This window comes from Nannospalax galili, unplaced genomic scaffold (genome assembly GCF_000622305.1).
Source record: "Nannospalax galili isolate Female #2095 unplaced genomic scaffold, S.galili_v1.0 scaffold16, whole genome shotgun sequence".
Lineage (NCBI taxonomy): Eukaryota > Metazoa > Chordata > Mammalia > Rodentia > Spalacidae > Nannospalax > Nannospalax galili.
Window position 1 is genome coordinate 1,227,381 of NW_008339910.1, and position 11,139 is coordinate 1,238,519.

The window sequence follows — 11,139 nt, forward strand, 5'->3', positions numbered from 1 at the left end:
CATTTGCACTGAAAGACATTTGGGTATAAATGCCTGAATGAATAGGACTTAACATATATGGCAGAATACATGAGGTTTAGTGAGGGTATAGGGGAGGCATGGATGGGGCTGGGTCTAAATTTGATTAAGAACTCTTGTATGAAATTTCAAAAGCTCAATAAAATATAAAAACGAATATCTAATAGTTTAAATGTGATTACATAAAGCCCTATAGCATATAAAGAAATTGTAGCTTTTCAAATGCACTTTTTTCTAGAGTGAGAAAACTAGATTTAGTTAGTTATTCTTTTGTGCTTCTGATAATTGCAAATATATAATATCTCATAAATATTTGTATCATGCAACCTTACTGAGAAATACTCTGTGGTCAAAGAAAGAGAAAGATGCCATTTTCATATTACTATGAGAATCAGAAATAGAGGAGCAAAGTGTCAATTTTAAACCACAAAAGATTCTGTCATTTATTTGTTCCTTGGTTTGTTCATGTATTCAGAAATATTGATTTGAACCATTGTTGCATCTGATGCAAGGCACAGGCTCTGAAGATAAATTAATAAAAATTACACATGAACTTAACTCAAAACCTGTTGGTTTTGAAGATAATTTATATTTTAAATGAAGAAGAAAGACACATGTAAATAAAACCTCTCTAAAATGTTAAAAAGTAGAGGTGATAGAAAAAAATTGAATACTGTTAAAGAGACTGAGATTTCTATTGGCAAGGTGAAGGGAGATAACCACTGTAACTCCACAATACCCCAAATTTCCTCTATTTACATCAGCATGGCAATTGGTTTTATCAGTATGCAAGTTTTGTTTAGGAAAACATATTGTTGGCTTCCCTGCCATGCCCAGGATACATCACCTACTTGTAGACATCCTGGTACTCTGGCTCTTACAATCTTTCTGCCTATCACCTGCCCTTCTTCCATGATGTCCTCTGAGCCTTAAATATAGAGACTGCAATGTACATCCATAAGTTAGGATTTGTGACTGGATGAAGAGCTAAAGTCAATCGATGGTTATGGAGAGTGGGAAAATTAGTTTTCTCCAGGGACAAGCTCCTTGGTAGGTTATACAATCCCAAGTAATCGGCCCTAAATACATGTACATAAGATCACCAGTAAATAGACTTTGTGTGTTGCATGTGTGTGTATTTTTCTATATGTATAAAATAACAATCAAGGAAGAGGTAACAAAATTGAGTGACATTGGGAGGGGAGAGTGTAAGTTTAGACAGAAATGATAGAAACACAGTACTTATGTATGAAATTCTAAAAAAAATCAAATTTTTATTTGAGTGCACTTGTTTTATTAATTTTTTTAAAATTTTTATTTTATGTGTTATGCATGTATTGCCTGCATGTATGTAAGAGTACCTGTGTCATGCAATGCCACAAAGGTCACAAGAGGAGTTCGGATTCCCCTGGAACTGGAGTTAAGGGGAGTTTTTAGCCACCATGTGGGTGGTGGCAATTGAATCCGGCTCCTCTGCAAGAGCAGTCAGTGCTCTTAACCGCTGAGCCATCTCTCCAGCCATTTGAGTGGACTCATTAGAAATGAGGAAGTGTAAGGGAAGATCATTGCAGAGAGAAGGAGCAAGGGCTGATCAAGCTCAGTTGGTGGGAAAGAGGCCACTATGAGTGATGCAAGTTAAGTATGGGGAAAGAGCAGTAGAAAGCTTGCCTCTGAATACTATTACTTAAATTTTTAAGGGTAGATTAATCTACGAATCTATACACATATACATATCACATCTATTGTCAGTTTTCAATTAACTCACAAAATGCCTTGTGTTTAAAAAACAATCAGTAAAGGGCCTTCTCTGCTTGCTAGTGAACCAGCCCATCTTTTTCCCATAGGCTCTTTTTGGACCTGATCCTGTTCCAGTTAGGCTGCCAGAGAACACCTGATCAGCTTGGAAAGAGAGCCAGATTCTGGCATGTCAGGTCACTACTCTCATGCTTTGAAACTTGGAAAGATATTGACTAGCCTCCCTAGATGAATGCAGTCACCCCCCCAAAAAAAATCAAAAGACAGAATCTGAAGCCCAAATTAACTATTCATACCAGATCATAAAGCAACCAAGCTACATCAACAATATAAAGAGAATCAAATATAACCTCAATAACATTAGACACATAAGCAATAAAAGAAATCCATATGGAAATCATAACTAAAAAACATAAATAATAAAACAAACAAACAAACAAACAAAAAACCAAAATATGTCCCCATCAACCACACCAGTCTTATAGAAGCAAGTGTTCTACAACAAAAACTACCTGGAGGAATACCAGGATACATAACTGAAAAAAACAACCATAAACATAAACAATTCAATGAATTTGAAGAACATACAAAGAAACAACTCAAAGAACTCAGAAGATAGAGACAAACTTACTTTAACTCAAGAAAGAGCTTGTCCCCTGCCAGCCTTGAACCTATGTGGGCTCCAATTCATCTGCCTTGGATTTCTGGACTAGCTTTCCAAACTAGCCAAACTCCCTAGCATAGACTCCACTGATTCCTGATGTCTGACACAGACCAGCTCTCCTACTAACTTGATCAGCCTACCTACTACCCTGTCCCACCAACCACACATACCAGTCTGGTGCCCTGCAAGAACCTGAAACATGCACTAATTTATTTTCCACACCTTAACAAAAAGCAACCAAGGTATGTAAACAATATAAGCAGAACCAAAATTAAAGTAATCAAAAGCAGAGCAGAAGATCCTTCTGAAACAAACTACAGAGAACATCCATCTGCCCAAACTGTAGTGCAAAACCACAAATAATATGAAAAACCAAGAAAATATGTCCCCAACAAAACTCACTAGTCCTTGCGATGTGCACTACAATGAGAATCACCCTGAGGAGTCCCAGGATGCAAAATTTAAAAGACCAATCATAAAATTTATCAAAGAACTTAAAGAAAGTAGAGACAAACAACTCGACTCAAAGACAAAAGTCATAAACTTGTCATGGAAGCTAAGAATATACAGATACAAAGCATAATGAAATATCAAAACAACTCATGACTTGAAAAGTGAATTAACAAAAGAATAGAAATAGTGAAGAAACACCAAAATGAACACAAGATTAAAAGTACTCAGTAAGTCAATTGTAAACAACAGCTGAAAGCCTCACAAGCAGAATGAGTGAAAGAGAAAGCAGAATATCAAGACTAGATGACAAAGCTGAAGATCTGGACTCCATAAGCAAAGGCTATGTAAAATTAGAAAATAAAATCTCACAGGATCTGAAAATGAGGGACAATGTGAAAAGACAAAATCTCTAAATTATAGGCACACCGGAAAGAGAAGAATTGCAGGTCAATGGCATTGACTGTCCAATACACATCTTTCAATAATAACAAAAAATATCAATGACCTCAAATCTCCTATCAAAAGACACAGGCTAGAGGAATGGATCAAGAAAGAAAACCCATCTTGTTATTGTCTTCATGAAACTCATATCACCTTCAAGGATAGACTCTACCTTAGGGTGAAACGATGGAAATAATATTCCAAGCAAATGGCTCTAAGAAGCGAGCAGGTGCTGCAGTTATAGTGTTTGACAAAACAGACATCAGATTAAAAGTGATCAGAACAGATAAAGAGGGTGACTGACTACATTCTAATCAAAGGAACAATAGATCAAGAAGATATTACAATCATGAACACATATGGATCAAATGCTGGAGAAGCCAATTTCATAAAAGCAGTACTCCAGGACTATAAAACACAGATTATCCTCCTACTCAGTAATAGTAGGTGATTTCACTAACCCACTATCTTCGATAGACAGGTCAATTAGACAAAGAATAAACAGAGAGATATCTGAATTAAATAACATCTTACATGGACCTAACAGATATCTACAGAATAATGAATTCCATCCAAGCACCAAGGAATTACTTTATACTCAGCAGCCCATGAAAATTTTCTAAAATTGACCACATTCTGGGGCATAAAAACAATCTCAACAAATGTGAAAAAAATTGAAATAATTTCATGCATTCTATCAGAACACAGAGAAATAAAGCTTGTAATCAACAGCAAAGGAGGCTCTAGTAACTACATGAACTCATCAAGACTAAACAACACACCCCTGAATGATGAATGGGTCAAAGAAGAAATTAAGAAAGAAGTAAAAGTATTCTTGGAACAAAATGAAAATACTAATACAAGGCAACAAAACCTCTCAGATACCTTAAAAGCAGGCCTAAGAGGGAATTTTATAGCTCTTAGTGCTACATTTAAAAATCAGAAAGAGTAAATGATGTGATAGTGCAACTCAAGACTATAAAGGCAAGAACAACCCCCATACCTAGTAGATGAGAAGAAATAACAAAAATAAAAGCAGTTATTAATAAACTAGAAACAAAGAAAGCATTACAAAAATATTCAATGAATCTACGATCTGGTTCTTTAAAGGTGAAACAAGATGGACAGATCCTTACCCCAAAAGAAAGAGAAAATCCAAATCGAGAAAATCAGAGATTAAATGGGGAAACATTAAAATAGACACCAAAAATACAGAACATTATAAGGGAATATTTTAAAGACCTTCACTCCATTAAATTTTAAAGTCTAAAAGAAAAGGATGAATTTCAAAAATCATGGACACCACCAAAGTTAAACCTAGAAGCATTCAACACCCTAAACAGACCCATAACAAATAAAGAAATTGAAACAGCAATACACCGCCTGCCAACTAAAAATATCCCAGGCCCAGATAAATTCACAGTAGAATTTTACCAGACATTCAAAGAAGATCTACAACCAATACTACTTAAATTAATTAAAAAGATAGAAATAGAAGAACTCCCAAACTCCTTCTATGAATCCAGTATCACTCTAATACCCAAACCAGGTAAAGAGACAACAAAAAAGAAAACTATAGACCCAAAACTTTAATGAACTTAGATGCAATGATACTCAGCAACATACTCACAAACTACCTACAGATGAACATCAAAAAAAAATCATCCACCATGGTAAAGTCCACATTATTCCAGAGATTCAGGGATAGTTCAATATACATAATTCAATAAGTGTAATGCAATACATAAATGGACTTAAAGAGAGAAGTCACATAGTTATCACAAAAGATGCAGAAAAAGCCTTTAACAAAATCTAACATGCATTCATGTTAAAATTCCTAGAAGGAACTGTTCTGGAGGGAACATACCTCAGCATAATTAAAGCCATATTCAACAAACCGCAGCCATCATCATTCTAAATGGAAGAAAAACAAAACAAAACAAAACAAAACTGGAAGCATTCCCATTAAAATAAAGAACCAGACAGGGACATTCACTATCTCCACTCCTTTACAATATAGTGTGAAACTCTTGCAAGAGCAGTAAGACAAGAGAAGGAAATTAAGGGAATACTAATTGAAAAACAGAGGACAAATTATCTCTATTTGTAGATGACATGACATTATACATAGGAGATCCCAGAAAACTCTACCAGAAAACTGTTAGTAATGATTAATACTTTCAGTAAGGTGGCAGGTTACAAAGTCAATTTACAAAAATCAGTAGCCTTTCTATATGTCAATAACAAGAAATCCAAAAAGGCATTCGAGAAAATCCTCCCATTAATAATAAACTAAAAAAATGCTTAAGTATAAACCTAACCAAAGATATTTAAGAACTCTACAATGAAAAATTCAAATCTTTAAAACAAGAGATAAAGGATGACACTAGGCAATGGAAAGACCTACCATGCTCAAGGATTCGTTGAATCATTATTGCTAAAATTACCATTGTACCAAAAGCAATTTATAGATTCAATGCAATGACAATCAAAATACCCAGGACATTATTCACAGAACTATTAAAAAATAATCGTAGAATTTATATGGAATCACAAAAGATCCACAATAAACAAAGCAATATTGAGCAAAAGGAACTTCATTGGGCAAAAAGAACATTCATGGGGAGATCGCCATACTGGATCTCAGATTATATTACAGAGCTTTAGTCATAAAAACAGCATGGTGCTGGCACAAAAATAGATAAGTAGATCAATGGAACAAAATAGAAGTCCAAAATATGTGTATATGCAATTTCAGCCACCTGATATTTAACAAAGATGCCAAAAAACTCACAATGGAGGAAAGACAACATCTTCAACAAATGATGCTGGCAAAACTGAAAGTCCAACTGTGGAAAAATGAACTTGGACCCTTATCTTTTACTCCTCACTAAAGTCAACTCCAAATGAATCAAAGACCTTAATATAAAACCTGAAACTACTAGAAGAAAATATAGGCAGAACCCTCCAGGATATTGGCTTGGAAAGGACTTTCTAAATAGGACATCAGTTGGTCAGGCACTAAGGTCAACAATCAATAACTGGGACTTCATTAAGCTATAAAGCTTCTGTACAACAACAACAACAACAAAATCAACCAAGGAAGTGAAGAGGAAACCCATTTAGTGGGATAAAATCATTACCAGTCACACATTCGACAGAATATACGAAGAACTCAAAAGTGAAAGGCACAAGAAAATAAATGACCCCGTAAAATGATGGGCTATAGTCCTGAACAGAATTCTCAAATGAAGAAATAAAATGGCTAAGACACATCTTAAAAAGTAATTCACATCCTTAGTAATTAGAGAAATGCAGATAAAAACCACTTTAAGATTCTATTGTATCCCAGGCAGACTGGCAAACATCAAGAAAATGAGATACCAAATGCTGGTGAGGATGTGGTGAAAAGGTGCTAATTCACTGCTGGTGGGAATGCAAATTCCTGCAAACACTATGGAAAGTAGTGTGCAGAACTCTCAAAAAACTAAAAATTAATCTACCATATGATATACCACCCCTTGGCATATATCCAAAGGATTCATCATATTGTAGAGATACCTGTACATCTATATTTGTTGCTGCTGTCTTCACAATAGCTAAGAAATGGAAACAACCTAAATGAGCTGACAAATGGGTAATGAAAATGAGGTACATTTACACAATGGACTTCTACTCAGCATAAAAAAGCTCAAACTTTGAAAATTGCAGGTAAATGGATGGAAATAGAGTGTTATACTAAGTGAAGTAACACAAATGCAGGGGGTGACAGTGTTTTTCTGGGAGGAGAGGATGGATGGACATACAGGAGGCCACGGTGTATGGGGCGAGGGAACTCAAGAAAGGAGGGATGGTGGGAGGCAGGTGTTATTGGGGACAGGGTGGAAAAAATGGGCATGCTTAGACTGGAGAGGGAGTAGGGAGACTGAAGGAATGAAAAAGAATCTTGGGGCCTAGGGAATACAGAGGGAAATTTGATGCCCCTAAACCCCCTATGAAATGCACATACAGTGTTCTGAACATTAGTGCATCTGTATAGCTAGGGGCTGTTTGGCAAGGAGCACAGTGAGAGACAAAAGAGACCTCCCTTTCAGTGGTGGTAAGAGTGGTCCCAGAGACTTCCAAAATCATACATGCTAATGCCAAAGCTCTTTGTTATCTTTCAGAGCTAGAAGATAGGACTGTTGAAGACAAACATACTTCAGACACAGGACTTGGAGCAATGGAGCAGGAACTGACCTAGAAGCTTTCTACATGAAGTTTAGCTCTCATAATGTTAGATGATAATATGAAAATTGTCAAGGAGAAAAATCAATCAATGTCCAGCTTAGCTCTAAATCCTAATAACCATAAAGACTGGCTCAGAAAGGTACCTATATTGGTACAGCAGTGGCACTGTTCTGTTTAACCTATTATTTTAAATATTTTTACATATTGCTTGAATAATTTGATTTTAACATTCTTTGAATTTTCATTTCACTATTTATTCTCTTTTATTTCAAAAATCTCATACACCAAGATAGTCAAATGGCTCAGTGGATAAAGGTGCTTTCTGCGAAACCTGACAAACCTGAGCTTTTCACTAGAGCTGAGATGGTTGAAGAAGAGAACTAACTCCTGCGAGATATTCTCTGATCTCCACATGTGCATTGTGGCTTGTACACACACATAGTAAATTAATGAATGTAATTTTAAAAAATTTAGACTTTTTTATATCAGAAATGCCAGGAAGACCCTCCTGAGTCAGTGTGTATTTATATCCCAGGCTCATCTGTGGGCCCCCAAGTTATCAATCTACCTGTACTAATTTGTACCCTTTGTATGATCATATTTTCTGAAAATGATAAAACATTAAGCATTCTTGTAAAATTAAATTTAGTATATAATAGCATGACATTTTAGCGCACTATAGAACACTTTAAGTATTTTCACATGAATGTATCTTAGGGCTTTGGTGCATTATTATTCTGCATATGGGGAAAATGAAGCTTCTACAATGCGATATATGTATTTCTCTCTCTCCATATAATAATGTAATATAATATATACTCCAGTAAATAGAAAAGATCAGCTTTTGGAAATTCTGATCTAAAGTACACTGTTTTGTTTTATTTGGTATAATGGAAGGACAAGGACTCTCTTTTACCAACGTTAAGCATGACTCTGAATTCTCTTCTCTACTGAACTTTGTCTTTGGCCCTTAGTTCTTTGGCCTGTTGAGCCTTGTTCATAACAAATGCTGCCACGTTAGTAAAATAAGAATTTCCCACTGTTACTAAGGATACATAGCAGAGATTGCTGTGATTGTACTTTCTAGCCCATTGGCTCCATTACCTCATCTTTTGGCTCTAAGTCATTCAGTTCTCCCTACTGTTTGTGGACCTGAGCTCAGTCTCTCAAATCTATTACAATGATCTTATATAAATTTTTTCCCTGTTTAATTCCATTGGCGTAATTTTTCTTTGGCAAAAATCAGAGCAAAGCTTTCAAAACACAGAACAGAAGTCACAGGGAACTGTTCTGGGTATTGATCAGCAATACTAAGACACAAATATAATGCTGAGCAGTGTGTTCGTGCCGAGGGGGATGTTTTGTGTAGTTTTTTGTCTGAGAAACAAAGCTGATATTACCATCTTCTATAGAGACTGTGTTTGATTAAAAATTTTATTTTCCTAACTAGGTTATCATAATTAATTTTAATGCAATGTTACATTAAATCATAAATAATTTAGAAATAGAAATATAAAACACTATTTTTGGGTGAAGTGGATACTAATGATAAATAACCATTAACTGTTTCTAAGTTCTGAAGAGCATTGATTTACTTTCCAAATTGACTGAACGAATAAAGAGAAATTAAGCAAATCAAAATTCATTACAATAGAGTAGATTAGTGATTCCTAGTAGAAAGATTCTTAAGAAGATCTTTCTTAAATTATTTTTCCATGTAGCCTTAGACATGCTACTTAACCTAAATCTGGTTACTTGTCTATCCTGTAACATGGAGATCACAAAATATTGCTCACGTTTATATGACTATGATAAACGTTAATGCATACAAACTACTCTGTATAAAGCTTGGCCCAGGAAAGAAATGGATGGATGATAGAAATGAACCCTTTTTATTCCTTGTTGTACTGATAGAAAATTCCAACTATTTTTTTTTCTAGAAACACACAGAAGTTTTTTCTTATATTGGCTAGTCAAACTCACAATAAAAATAATGCAATATATTGTGAAATTAATTAAAATTAAAGAAATTAAACAGGTTTCTATTTAAAAATACTCAAATTGGCTTTGTAGCCCCAACTAGGCTGGAACCTAGTGAGTACAGGCTGGTGGCAGTCCTTTTGCCTCAGTCTCCACAGTGTGGGATTATGAGTTTGCATCACCACACTCAGATTTTTAAAGAAGTTCAAATACTCTACATCTTCTAACAAAATAGCAGTTCATTTGCTTTGCAGTGTCAAAAATGTCAAGATTTTTTCTTTGAATAAAATATGGTTTGGACATAAAATTACTTTTTGCGTATTGTTACATCGGCTAAAATTTGAATCATACACTTAAATTATATATAATTTCTTGCTTTTTAAAAAATGTATCAGTTATTTAATTAGGCTTTTGGTAAGAAATTTAGAACACCAATTTGTGAGGATACATGCCATTTGTCAGCAAAGAGAGATCTCAGGTAGTACTTGAGCCAAGGAACAGCTTTGATCTTTGGCAAAATTTGTTAGTCCATTGTTTTCTGATCAACTTTTGGGCTGCTCTGTAATCTCGTATTTCTTTTTCTCTGTGTCAAGGATCTCATCTTCCTGTTGCCGGCACTTCCATAGCTGCTTCTTGAAGTAAGCCTTGTTGAGGTGCTGGAGGATTTTCACGTTGCTGATATCAACTTTTGTGGAGGTGGCAATGACAAACTTCTGGTGTTTTCTACACAGAGGATCTTGGTTAAGGGCAAGAGGTCCAGTCACAAGTATCAAGCCAGGGGCCAGATGATTTAGGAAAACCACTCTGCTGCCCCAGTGGGGCCCAGTAAGGTAAATCAGGACAGTCCCAGGGGTGATGCTGGCGTGCAGCTTTCTCACATGCTGACTGAAGGGGTTGCCTGGGCTAGAAGCTTCCAGGGTCTTCAGTAGGATAATACCTAGGCATTTTTCAAAGTTTAACGGCATGGCTGCCACCATTCTTGTCACCACCAACTGGCAGTCTGACGGTAACAAGAGCCTTCTTTTTTTTTTTTCTTTTCAACCTTGATTTTAGTAGCTGAGTACTTCCTTTTGTACAGAGCCTTTCTGGAATACATAGCAGACAGGGAGTATCTGCCAATTCCTGTAAGCAGGACCGGGTTTCAGCTAGAGCAAAGCACAGAGCAGCTTCATTTCACACTGTTCGGGAAGCAGAGAGGAAGAAGGAGGGAAGTGACTCTGGGACAAGGTCCCTCTAATAACCTATTCCGAGTTAACTCCATTTTCTAGCTATGGTTTATCTCCAAAAATTTCCAGAAATTTCCAGTACCTACAAGCTGGGTCCAAACATCAAAACCTGATCTTTTGGTGGACATTTTCAAAGTGGTCGTATACAGTGGACACATGTTCAAGTCGTAACAATTACCCCTCTTGACTCACTGCCTGAATCCAGTCATTACTCTTTATGCTTCATGTAGTGTATGAGGAATTATAAAACTTGGGTTAATAGCTGTCTGTTTCCTTGTTTGCACTGTGTTCATATGACTGAATTTTCATCTTGAAAAGATAAGTACCTATCACCATTTGTTGATTAACTTGAAAGACTGACTTATCACTTGC

General features: G+C 35.8%; 1 pseudogene; it reads right to left on the minus strand.

Annotated features, from left to right (window-relative positions):
- Positions 1 to 9,964: 9,964 nt before the first annotated feature.
- Positions 9,965 to 10,682, minus strand: LOC103735376 (annotated as a pseudogene).
- Between the last annotated feature and the right edge of the window lie 457 nt (positions 10,683 to 11,139).